The sequence below is a fragment of the Ambystoma mexicanum genome, chromosome 1p (genome assembly GCF_040938575.1).
Source record: "Ambystoma mexicanum isolate Mex_15411 chromosome 1p, UKY_AmexF1_1, whole genome shotgun sequence".
NCBI classification, from domain to species: Eukaryota; Metazoa; Chordata; class Amphibia; order Caudata; family Ambystomatidae; genus Ambystoma; species Ambystoma mexicanum.
In genome coordinates this window covers 166,238,477-166,252,004 of record NC_090921.1, presented here as the reverse complement: position 1 = coordinate 166,252,004, position 13,528 = coordinate 166,238,477, and the positions used below count along the sequence as shown (strand labels likewise).

General features: G+C 45.3%; 1 protein-coding gene across 4 annotated transcripts in view; it reads left to right on the top strand.

Moving 5' to 3' along the window:
* Positions 1–13,528, top strand: part of GIGYF1 (GRB10 interacting GYF protein 1) — a 1,784,248-nt gene that overhangs the window by 90,058 nt on the left and 1,680,662 nt on the right. For 3 of the 4 annotated variants that reach the window (XM_069645992.1, XM_069646001.1, XM_069645973.1), the window contains exon 3: positions 4,043–4,111. The exons of the other annotated variant lie outside the window; for it this stretch is intronic. The gene's annotated coding sequence lies outside the window, so the exon portion shown is untranslated. The remainder of the gene's footprint in view (positions 1–4,042; positions 4,112–13,528) is intronic. 4 annotated transcript variants of the gene reach the window in all.

Sequence of the window (13,528 nt, the reverse complement as noted above, 5' to 3'; positions counted from 1 at the left end):
ATACCTGAGGTTCGCAATTGGCAGCTCTCATTATCAATTTCGAGTTCTGCCATTTGGGCTAACCTCCGCCCCGAGGGTCTTTACCAAGCTAATGTCGGTTGTGGCTGCAAGTCTAAGGAGGGAAGGGATTCATGTCTACCCTTACCTAGACGATTGGTTGATCAGAGCTGTATCTTCGGAACAGGCTCAGAGACAACTAGATTATGTTTGCCACTTCCTTCACAAGCTGGGCTTCTCCCTCAATTTAAAGAAGTCACAGATGATACCATCACAGAGACTCCAATTCATTGGAGCAGTCCTGGACACTTCCCTGGGAAAAGCCTTGCCACCAGAGGTGAGGGCTCGAGATATTCTGCAGATGGTCATCAGATTTCAGAATGCCCAATATCTCCCAGCCTACGACTTTCTGAGGTTGCTAGGCCTCATGGCATCCTGCATATTCCTCGTGCCGGAGGCTCGCCTGAGAATGAGATCCCTCCAGTGGGCACTGAGAACTCAGTGGTCACAGTTCTCAGGAAGGATGACAGATCTCCTTCGGATCCCGGTCAAAGTAGCCCGAGACCTTCAGTGGTGGGCCTGTCGGGAGAACATCCTGAAAGGAGAAATGTTTTGGCAACCATGGCCGGAGATAACAGTAGTCACGGATGCCTCACTCACGGGGTGGGGAGCTCACGCCAACGACTTGACCATCAGCGGTCGTTGGTCTCCATCGGAGTCCAGACTACATATCAACCTGTTGGAGCTGAGAGCCATCAGACTAGCGCTGAAGGCTTTTCTGCCGTCTGTACGGGGAAGAAACGTCCTAATAATGACGGACAATACAGTGGCCATGCACTACCTCAACAAAAGAGGAGGCGTAGGCTCACTACCACTGTGCAGAGAGGCGATGCAGCTCTGGTTTTGGGCAATTCAGGAAGGAATCTCTCTATCGGCAATTCACCTAGCCGGAGAGAAGAACTTGACAGCGGACGCTCTGAGCAGGCAGAGCACAGTCTCTCACGAGTGGGAGATAGCTCAGGAAGTCCTTCAAGAGATCTTCGCCCTTTGGGGAACCCCTCAAGTGGATCTGTTCGCCACCAGTATCAACAGGAAGTGCGACAGATTTTGCTCAAGGGAATTTCCCCCGAGAGGAGCTCTAGGAGATGCGTTCGTAGTGGACTGGGAGTTCCCACTTCTGTACGCGTTCCCTCCGGTCCCTGTCATTCCTCAAATGATCAGGAGGTTGAGAAGGTTTCGGAAGACCATGATCCTAATTGCCCCGGATTGGGCCAGGAGAACGTGGTACCCGGACCTTCTAGACATGTCCATCTGCCCTCCAATTCGACTGCCATACAGAGAGGATCTTCTCTCGCAGAAGGAAGGTCAGGTTCTCCATCCAGCCATCAAGACCCTCAACCTTCACGCTTGGTGTCTGAAAGGTTGAGGTACAAGGATTGGGACCTTCCGGATGATGTTATGGAGGTGTTGCTTTCGGCCAGAAGGCCGGCAACTAAAACTCTATACCGCTGCCGTTGGAACAAATTTTGCAGCTGGTGCAGAGAAAAGAATATTGAACCCTTTTCTTGTGGTACACCTATGGTGTTGTCATTCTTACTTTACCTGGCTAATTCAGGCCTACAGGTTGGCACAATTAAGGGCTATCTCGCAGCGCTATCAATCTTTAAGCGCACTGCAGAGGAGCCTTCATACTTCAAAATTCCATTGGTAATACAATACCTAAAAGGATTAACTAATGTTTATCCCCCGAAACCTTTTCAAGTTCCCTTATGGGATTTAAACCTAATTTTAAACTTCCTAAAGGGTGCCCCTTTTGAACCACTACACTCTTGTTCATTGAAGCTTCTCACCCTCAAAACTGTTTTGCTAATAGCATTGACATCTGCTAGAAGGGTTAGCGAGTTGCAAGCCTTATCGTGTAAACCTCCACATACAATCTTTTACAAGGACAAAGTTGTTCTTCAGGTGAAGCCTAACTTCCTCCCGAAGGTAGTCTCGGAGTTTCACATCACTCAGAAGATTATATTACCTTCTTTCTACCCTCCTCCTCATCCGGGGAAGGAGGAAGAGAGACTGCACAGGCTGGACCCTAAGCGAGCCTTGAGCTTCTATATCAGCAGATTGGCTAAGATCAGACAAGCAGACCAACTCTTTGTAGGTTATGCAGGACATAAGTTGGGCCTTCCAATAACAAAACAAACCATCTCCAGATGGATTATTTTAGCCATTCTGGAATGCTACAAATTGGCAGGAAAGGAGCCTCCTCAAAATCTAAGGGCTCATTCTACCAGGGGTATCGCAACATCCTCAGCCCTTCAAAGAGGGGTGCCAATTCGAGATATATGTGCGGCTGCCACATGGTCGTCCGCACATACATTTACCAAATTCTATAGCCTGGATTCCTCCTCTAGTCAAGAAACTAGATTCGGCAAGGCTGTGTTACACTCTGTCCATTCTGGAAGGGTAACATAACTTTTATTACTCCCGCCTCCAGTCACAATACCACTGCTATGGGAGTCTATCTAAGATAAGGAATACGTCGGAGGACACAATCCCTTCGAAGAACTAGTTACTCTTACCTTGTAACGTTCTTTCGATGGGATGTTCCTCCGACGTATTCCTTATCGACCCTCCCATCCATCCCCGCAGTATGACTTCCTGTGGGTTTGCAGCCTATGCTCCTTCAAGGTGATTAGTCTAATCCAAAAACATTACTGGGGACTACAAAACGGAACTGAGCAACGGACGCTGCGCGCGGCCTTTATAGGCAGGATGACGTCGACGTCGGCACGGAGGCCGTCGAGGGTCATCGACTCGGCGATCATCGACGCGCAGCGCCCTCTGGCGAAAAAATTTTCCGAGGCCAGCAAAGCTGAAGGATTTATATCTAAGATAAGGAATACGTCGGAGGAACATCCCATCGAAAGAACGTTACAAGGTAAGAGTAACTAGTTCTTCTATTCTACCTGCCTCTACTCTCCGTCCTCTGCAACTAATCCAGAACAGGACTGCGAGGCTTGTCCTTGGCCTTAAGCCCTGGGATCGTATCTCTGCAGCTCTGAAATCTCTCCATTGGCTCCCAGTGGATGCAAGGATTACATTCAAAACCCTCTACATTGTCCACAAGGCTTTCTGGGGCCTGGGTCCAAAATACCTTCAGCTATCCCTCTGCAAATACCTCACCTCTCGAGCTCTTCGCTCCTCTACCTGTAACTTCCTCAAGATCAGTCGTTTTTCAAAGAAACGAGCTAGGGTAGATCTGTCTTCGGCTGGGGCCTCCCTCTGTAACAGCCTCCCTGCCACTCTAAAACTTGAGGAGAACCATCTCCAGTCCCGGAAGCACCTCAAGACCTTCCTCATTTCGTCTTCCTTCGCTCCCCCTCTCCCCTGCTGATCTGTTCTCTCTTGGCACCATGCACCTGGCCACTCTGTCCTCCGGGCCCAGGTACCTGCTCACCTTGCCACCCTCCCGCACTGCCTCCAGGCCTCCCCTTGCACTGGGTGTCTCTATCTGTACCCATTTAGCCCCCCATTTTTCTTCCTGTACTTATCAGACCTACCCTGTCTGCTGCCTTAAACCTAGCACTTGCAAATTGCTGGCTGCACTACCACTGTTTGTGGCCTTTATTATTTATCTGTTTTTTCTCCTCTGCTTCGCACTTTCCACTTCTCTCCCCTTCCATGCACACCCCCCCTTCCTTCTCCCATGCACTTGCACATTCTCAATGTCACTGGGCCTAGTAAGATCGCTGTTTTATTCTCCCCTGTTCCTGTCCCTCGTCGCGCTCTGAAACACTTGTATACGAGCTCAATAGAAATACAAGTTTTAATTTCAACTGGAAGTGTTCTTTTGTCTTGTGCTTTCATTAAACTTTGTTTCATTGAAACAAAAATAAAAAAAGTTTGATATTTTCTGAAACCATTATATGGCTGTTTAGATCTTGTTAATTCTTGAATTGTTCAATTTGTTCCCACAGTTGGTTCTACAGTTAGCCTTTAATATGAATGCAGTCGTTCCAACGTCCATCTTTTTTCCCTCCCTTAGGTATTCAGTGTTAAACGTGTCCTTCATACAGAGTTTTATGGTTCGTTGCCTTGGAATATTACAAACCAGGTAAATGTCTCTCTTGTAGTTTTCTTTTGCTATCACCTAAATGAGAGACGTGTTTGCACTGTTTGTTTCTAGCAGACTGGTTTATAGAACACTGCATTAAATGGCACCTTAATTGATAACTGGCGTTAGTGTTTTATATACAAGAGATCACTTTTGTACTCTAGCAATATCTACCCCAATAAATGTTGCTAAAACACATTAATGTATGTTTAATAATGGAAACATATTACTAATAGTAGGCACCTCACACAATTTTTTTTTAAACGTTTTACCGTGTATACACAAATAAGTAAATCAATCGCATTTAAATATTGAAGCGACTTTTAGATACTTTCATTATTTCTGTTCACATCAGGGTACCATATGAAGTACATTAGCAACAAATTAATTCATAATAAAAATCACAATTGATTTTCATTTATCTATCAAAATAACATGTTTAAAATTCTAATGGGACCGTTACTCAAGAGTAGATATTCCAGAATATCTATGAAATAAGATAAAGCTAATGTTAATAGAAATTGTTTGTTCTTAAAGTGTTTAGATTTCTGAGCACCAAAGTGTACACTGTATCACAACACTAAGAAAAGTCTGGTTCGGATGGCCATTATCACATTGCCCAGAAAAGTCAGTCTTGAATTCTTGGCTGCATTCACCTTTGTTTGGATATGCTAGCTTCAAACCCAGTGCAAACCTGGATTAATTACCATTGCAGCCATCTCTGAATGTATTAGAGCAGTAATGAATAGTCCAGTATGTGTGGTTAAAAAAATCTGAATGCCACATGGAAATGTTAACGCACCCTGTTGAAAATAGCTGTGAAGCTTGCTACCTTTTCAGATACATTTTTATAATGCCCTAACATAATTCTATAGAATCGACGCTCAGTTTAGTTTAATGATCCCTAGTTTGAAGGCATCACAAAGTAAGACAGACAAATGACTTAAAGTTCTTACAAAATAAATGTTTTATTTTTTTTATTTGAATTTCTACTTATTTACAATAAGTTTTATCAATTTCACATCTGAAGAAAGAAAAACAAAACAGTTCTCCAGCTCCTTATAAACCCCCCCCCCCCCCACACTCCTTATCCGTCGGAGGGGACGAAAGTGTCTACTGATCAAGAAGGCTCTTGTCGGCCTCCCAGGCCAAGAGCGCCCTCGGATGTTAGGCAATTTATCTGCCCAAATGCGAGTTCAATTAATTTGACCAGTGCTATCGTCCATCTCATTTTCTCACCGGAAATCAGTCTATTCCACAGATCATCCGGTTGGAAGATCAAAAGATTTTCAACCAGCGATGGGAGGTATATGTTTCGATTTGCGTTGGTTTTTGCCCATTCAATCACGAGGTATTTTAATGTTTCAACGGATGATTCCTTTTTACATAGGCGACATTTCATTTCAGTTGTGGTTCCTCGAATTGTTATAATCTCACGGGTCAAGAGAAGCTTAAGTCTCGCTTTCATCACATTCATCACACAGATTCTCATCATCTTGTCTGGAAATTTTTGGCAGTAGTTCAGCTGTTTTCTCGATTTGTTAAATGTTGATGGCAAATGGCTTAGAAGTCTGTTTCCCACATCTTTCTCGATTGTCAGGATCCAGTCCATCTCTTCCATTTTTCTTTTAATTCGCTCTGGATTTTCCTTCAAGTCTATTTCTGTGCCTGCTATTTGAGCTAGGTCGGCCTTTCTGGCCTTTACCCATTTCTGCAGAGCCTCAAATTTGCCTGTTTCAATTTCATCCTTCATGGTGTTGAAAATGGGTAATGTATCCGACATGATTATTCTCCGGTATAATCTCATTGGACTTTGGTCTACCATCGATGCTAATGATACCAAACCCAGCTCTCTCCTTATGGCGGGCATGGCAGTTGATTTCAGTAGACCCAAAAGTGTTTTCCAAATATATCCCTCTAGTTTACTCCAGAGATGGCCTGGGATGTCCAAAGAAACTTCCATTCCATATGTCATCGCTGGAATGACGTTTGTCTTATAGAAGGTTATCGCTGGTATTAACAAACTTTCCAAACTTGGAGTCAACAGCTCTTGTCGGGGCGGTTAGACGTTTCGCTTTTTCCCACAGTTGATTTTGTGCACATATCTGTTCTTGAACTATCCATCTGAACCCCCAGATATTTGATTTTTAACAATTTCAATTTTGGAATTGTCGAGAAACCAGTTTGGTTTTTTCGTTGATTTGCTGATTACGTTTTCAATTACCAGAATTTTAGTCTTTGTTTTGTTTATCTCCAGGTGGTTTTCAGCAATATACTCCTCCAGGCTTACCAACTTTCTTTGGAGCCCCACTTTGGTCTGATCTATTAAAATCACGTCGTCAGCGTAAAGAAGCCATGGAATCTCCATTTTCCCAATTTTTGGAGGAAACTTATTATTTTACTTTCTGAGCGCTGGTAATCTCCTAAAAAGGCTATGAACAAGGCCAGGGCCAAAGGACACCCCTGCTTGACACCTCTATTCACCGCTATTTCCTCTGATAGGGTGCCTTGGTAGTTTAATTTCACTCTGATTTTCGTATGCGATTGTAGGGCTTTTATAGGGTCGAGTATATTTTTTTGGACAGTTCCAACCTTGAAGTTTCAACCAAAGTCTGTTCCGATCAATCCTATCAAAAGCTTTCGACAGGTCAACGAATGTCAAATAGACCTTTGGTGCACCTTCTTTTACTTTGGCTTTCAAGATGTTAATTAACATTAAGTTAATTGTTGTACAACTGTTTTTTGAAAGCCCGTTTGAAGATGGGCTTTTGATGGGCTGTCTTTTTCCCAAATTCTGAAATGTTCAAGCAGCTGGGTTGCATAGATTTTCCCGATTATGTCCAATAAAACTATTGGTCTATAGCTCTCAGGTTCGCTTCTTGCTCCTTTTTTTGTAAATGGGGACTATCACCGCTTTCTGCCATGATTCAGTGATCATTTTCGTTCTACCACATTCAACAAAAATCTTGCAAATTGTTTCCGACCATTGCTTTGGGAACATTTTTAGGTCCACATTCGTCAAGCCATCCGGGCCTGGGGCTCTCGATGTTTTGAGTTTTCTCATGGATACTTCAATGTTTTCTGCATTCGACAGATCTTCCCAGGGTGTGTTTGAGACCCGATTACTCATTGATGGATCACAGTTTGGGCCTTCAAATTCCGTCGCAAAGTAGCTGATCCACCTTTCCTCCGCCACAGCATTGCACTTGGCTGAGCTTTGGAAGCTGGTCTTTCCCTTTATCAGGGTCCAAAATTTGCTGGATTTTTTTGTTTGTAATTTGCTCAGCATGTTCTCTGCATCATTTTGATATTGCACTGCCCTGTGTTGTTTACGCCAGTTATAGCTTTTCCTTTCCAGTTTCCATTTTTCCCAATCCTCAGTTGCCTTTGATTTCTTGGCTATTCTTTTTAGTCTGCGGCCCACTTTTCTTTTCGCAACCAAGTCTTTATCATAGGTGTGATTAGTATGTTCCGGTTTCTTCAGTTTGTTCTTGCCCGCTACTTGAAATGACAGTAATAGCGGCAGATAATTCGGTCTGTCCTTCGTTGCGTTCAGCACATTGCTATTTACCCTCTGCTCCCAGGCCCGTTTGATTAACACAATGTCTTGTTCTGTCAGCCGTAGCCGGGTCTGTTGGAGATTTGTTTCAATAGCTAGGTCGTATGCACCTGATTTTGCTCTGCTTGTTTGCCACGTGCATATCAGTAGATTATGATCACTATGTACAGTTTTTTTAACCTTGAAGCCTGTCATGCCTTGCATCAGCCCAATAGAGACAAAAATATAATCGAGGGTTGCTTTTGAGAAGTCACGCTCCCATGTCGGAAAGTTTGTTTCATTGGGGAACAGCATGGCGACGTTTTGAATGTTTCTTGGGCCAATAACTTAATTCCAATACTTGCCTCTCAACGGTAAGATCTATGCCTCCCCGTAATCTGACAGGTCGTTGCTGGTCGACCACCGGAACCAAACATTTGGCATTGAAATCCCCGCAGATGATACGATCAATTTTTTCAAATTTGACATATAGCTGGTCTATCATTGTGCTCCTATTGTGGCAGAATGTTTTTATCGACATTCGCTGCGGATTCCAATAGCAATTTGCTATAGCCAAGGGGTTACACACACCATTTTGATTCTTGTCATTTGGATGGGCCTGAAAGGTCAAAATGACCAACATTTCATATGACTCTTTCCACTTTGTGGGTTCACTAAGGCCCGTTCCTGTTTTAATTGCGGTTAACAGACCTGATGATGGTCTACCTAGCAGGCCTTTCACTGCTGGTGATATCATCACAGTGAAACCGTCAAGAGCAGGTTGGTTCAACAACCAGGTCGCTTGGAGACACTGTCGAAGAGGCCCAAATTGACATCTCCAGCTGTCAGATGAGCATGCCCTCTCGTATTCCATGAGCCCAGAATAAAATTTTCCTTAGCGGGTTGCTCGATAACTCTCTTGAAGATGTTGTCGAGCCGGCCCAACCCTGATCGTTGCTATTTACAGGTTTTTTGTTCCAATTTGACATTAGCCACTTCCAGGGCCTTTAGGGTGTCTTGAGCCTTCTGACTTTTCTTGATTGTATACATATGAGTTCTTCTTGTTCTCCATGTGTTTAAGATCTGATTCCATACGTGAAGGGGACTGCTGCTGTACCTCTCTTTGTGCTCTTGACACCTTCCGTCTCGAATCAAACTGCTCCTTGTTACTGGGATATTGTCTTCGGTTGTTTTTTGCACCGTCCCTCTGTCGCCTCACACCAACGATTCTCCACCCCCATCATTCCGGTGCAATCTTCTGCTCCAATCTTCCTAATCTAGAGCCCTGTACCATCGATTTTGACGGTACAGATCCTTAGTTTTAGATCGGTAGTGAATTTGGGGTTTCTTCCATTCTTGTTTTGCATCTTCAACATCTTTTCTGTCAATTTCTTTTTATTTCTGTGAGACGAAAGCCCATTTGTTCGATTTTTATTTTTTTATATATTTTTTTTTTCTTTTTTCGTAAGCGGACTCGTCTATATATTTGATGCCTGCAGATTTCAGGTGTAAAAACGCTTTTGCCTTCTTTTCCCTATGGTACGGTTCCACAAGCGCGAAGTCCTCTGTTCTGAGTTTTTTCAGAGTTCTCATTTTCCGTGATATTTTCAGAACTATTATATTTAATATAATATATATTTAATATTAGGAAATGTTTATCGATTTCCATTTGCTCCAATTTGAAAACTCGTGTTTCGTCTTTTACTTTTTTCTTTTTGATGATTCTCCACTTCACCTCTTTCAGCTCGATAATTCCACAAGCTTTTTCTTTTATCTGCCTCATTTCGTTCTAAGGAGGAGCATTTCCAGTTCCTAGTGCTCCCTTTTGGCCTCAGCTCGCCACCGCGTGTCTTTACGAAGATGTCGGTTATCACAGCTCATCTTCGGCTTCAGGATATCCATGTGTATCCGTATTTGGACGATTGGCTGCTGCGCGGTCCTTGTCCTTTGAAAGCCTCGAGCAACCTTCAGGCGCTCCTGTTCCACCTTGGGCTTTCGGTGAACTGGCGGAAATCCTCCATGATGGTTTCTCAAGACCTGGGTTTTTGTTGGCACACAATCGACTGCGGAGTGTACCTGACTGGGAACAGAATGGCGGATCTGGTGGCCACGTGTCAGATCTTTACGCGCGGAGCATGTCGGTCTGGTGGTTCTAGAGGCTTCTGGGCCTCCTGGCTTTGTGTGTTTTGGCTCTTCCTCTTGCTCTGCTCAAGATGAGGCGGACGCAGATGGCTCTTTGTAGTTCTTGACATCAAGCTGTGGATCCGAGCTCCCAAATGATACCGATTCCAGCTTTCATGAGAGCGGACCTTTTGTGGTGGTTTTCTCTTGGCAATCTGTCAGTGGGCATGGCTTTTCAGGACCCCGCTCCGCTGGTGACAGTCACAACAGACTTTTCCCTTCTTGGTGGGATGCGACTTTGGACCTTCATGTTTCCGATCTCTGGTCGCCCCAAGATGAGCTCCTTCATATACATCACCTGGAGCTTCTGGTGATCTTCCTGGCACTCAAGGCGTTCAGGCTGGTCATTGTCAACCAAGTGGTCGGTGTCCGCACGGACAATGTGGTGTCCATGTTTTACATCAACAAGCAGGGGGTACCAAGTCCTCTCCTCTTGTGGATCTTGCCATTCAGATTTGGGAATGGGCGGTGCAGCATGGCATCTGGCTGATGGCTGTACACATCCTGGGCCAGCTGAATGTTACTGCAGATGCCTTCAGCCGGCGAACGATGGTTAGCTTCGAGTGGGAGTTGAAAGTGGAGGTCCTATCACAAATATTAGTGTTGGGGCACTCCTGAAGTGGACCTCTTCGTGACGTCGGCCAACAGGAAACTTCCTCTGTATGCCTCCAGAAACGGCCTGGGAGCCTCCTCCTGGGGGATGCTCTCGAGATTCCCTGGACATTGAGGGCCTATGCTTTTCTGCCTGTGCCTCTGATTCATCGGACAATTTGCAAACTGAGGAACAACGTGAACTGTGCTCTTCTGCTTATAGCTCTGTGGTGGCCGGCCAGGTTCTGGTTTTCAGAGCTTCAGCATCTGTCGGTGTATGCACAGATCAGGCTTCCGTTGGTTCCCGACCTGCTTCACCAGAGAGATCAGCAGTTGTGGCACCCCTCCCCACAATCGATCAGCTTGGCGGCATGGTGCCGGAGTTCAGATCTTTGGAACATCTCAACCTGTCTGTAAATAACACGCACATTATTCAGGCAGCCAGGAAGCCCGAGATGAGATCTCAATACAGGAGCAAATGGCTTTGATTCTGCCACTGGTGCTTAGCCAAACAATTGGACCCCAGGGCGGCTACGATCGACACGGTGCTGCCCTTTGTCTCTCACCTAGCAGAGTCGGCATTCATGTCCTTTTTTGCTGGACTTATCTTTCGGCTGTTTTGCGCCTACTTATCCACGGACCAGTGCTCTTTTTCACGATCAAATCCAATGGTTAAAAGGCACTTTGCGGGTCTAATGCATCTTTTTACCCTCTTGTTCGCAAACCGCATTTGAAGTGGGATCTGAACGTGGTCCTTACGGCATAGTGCCATAAACCCTTCAAACCAATGCCTACGGTAGATCTCGAGCACCTTTCGTGGAAAGTGTCATTCTTGGTCGCCGTGACTTCGGCAAGACGTGTGAGTGAGCTCCAGGCTTTATCGGTGGAGCATCCCTTCTTGGTCTTCCACAAGGATAAGGTTGTCCTGAGGACGAATCCTTCTTTCCTGCCAAAAGTGGTCTCTGATTTTCATCTAAATCCGTCAATCTCCTTGCCCGTCTTCTTCCCAAACCCGGCTTTGGAAGCTGAAAGGGTTTTTCATTGCCTGGACGTTAGAAGAGCTCTTAAGTTCTATTTGGACAGAACATCGGAATTTAGCAGTTTTTCTCAACTATTGGTGACCTTTGGTGATTCGGCCTCCAAAGCGACTATCTCCAGATGGGTTGCTGCCTGTATTATGGAGTCAAACACTGTTCTGGGCCTTCAACCCCCTAAAGGGATTCACGCACACCTGGTACGGGGCAAGGATGCTGCTGTTGCCTTTCAAAAGTATGTCCCCTGGGAGACCATTGCGAAAGCGGCTTCATGGGCCTGCCCATCGGCATTTTGTAAACACTACACTACTGTTTATCTGAGCTCCAGAGCTGATGCTCATTTTGGCCAGGCTGTGCTTAAAAACCTTTTCCAGTAAGGAGTTTCCATCCACCTGTAATTTCTGTGAGGAGTGATTGAGAATCTCCCATAAGTATGGAGGAAAGGGGACGGGACATAGGAGTATAATAAGGTTATTCACCGTAGTGACCACCTTACTCCTAGTCCATAGTCCCCTTTCCTCCATATGCCCACCCGCCGTCCCCTCTAATAAGGTTCCTCTGTTATTGCTTAAAGGTGAAGGACTGATGGGTGAAGCGCTGGGCTAAGGAGGGCGGGGGTTACGACTGTGTGCGGTACCCCGTGTAAAAATGACACATTTTTGAAAAATGTGATTCTTTTTACAAAGTGCTCTGGTCCCGTCCCACAGGATGGAGGAATGTCCAATGAGTATGGAGGAAAGTGGACTATGGACTACGAATAAGGTGGTCACTACGGTGAGTAACCTTTATTATAACTCTCCCATTGCTGGTGTGGTGCATGTAAGGATGCTGGTTACGTTGGGATCCACAACCACCTCTGAGCTGTCAAGTGACAATCTCTGATTTTTCCTCACCATACTGTCTCTTTAGGGCAGCGTTCTGCTACCTTAGGCTCTCCAGATGTTTTTAATTACAACTCCCATGGCCCCTCACCATTGACTATGCTGGCTAGGGCTAATGGGAAGTGTAGTCAAAGCTTCTAGGGAGCAAAAGGTTGCAGTCATGTGCTTAAGGTAGTGACCCTTTTGGGCGCATGTGCCACCCCTTTCCATTATGTGTTCTGTCCCTTCCATCAATGCTGCCACTCGCATCTTTGTTGGAGTTTCTGGTCTCCTGGTTTTTTTTAGGGGATGGGGGGGGGCGGGATCTGGTGGGGTTACTTTCAGGTCTTGGCCAATGGCTTCTATCAGCAGAAGATGGGCTCTTATGAATTGCCAGGGATGTCGCTAGATCTGGAAAAGATCCACGGTTATGCTAATGTCGGGATCTGGACTAGCTAGCCTTTTGGATGTAGCCCCTCGGCTTCTATCCGGGGCTACAAGCAAAAGAGCCAGACCATCCCCCTCCAATTCCCCACAATGCCTCTGTAAATTACATAACCTCTTGCACTGGGAGCGCAGCCTAATTCCGGAGTTTGATTATGGAAGTCCTGCTTCTGCCACCTGCAATGGAGATTATGGTTAAAGTTGTGCAGCCTTCAACCACGTCAGTCGGTCGTCCTTCAAACGAGGGGCCTGCCTTCTGAGCTTCCTTCCTTGTCTTAAGATGCTCACACACTAGATACGGTGGGCGATCTCAAAATAACATGAATCGCTCTACTCGTCGGCAAGTTCCTTTTCATGGAAAAATTGCATGCCTTGTGCACTTCTTAGAAATAATGCTTCTAGATGCTTGCGAAGTGAAACCAGATGACTTGTTGATAAAATCCACAAATGTCCGGTATTCGCCTACAATAGGACATACTAATGAGAGCCCTAAAGATTTAAACCAAACCTAATTTGTCAGTTTTAACTAGAGAACAGTCCTCCATTGCTGCCATTCTCTCTCCTCCAACGCACAGTCTGTCTTCCTTTGTAACCTCAGCCACCGTTTACTCCAGATCTTTGTTTATTCTAACTCGTCTTCTCTCTTGGAAGTCTCTACCCTCATCAAGTAGGTAATGGTGCTTGATGCTGTGGGTATTGACATTTATTTGAACTCCAGGCCAGACTTTGACTTTTAAAGGCTTGCGCTGATGCCCTCTGCTGACTGCAG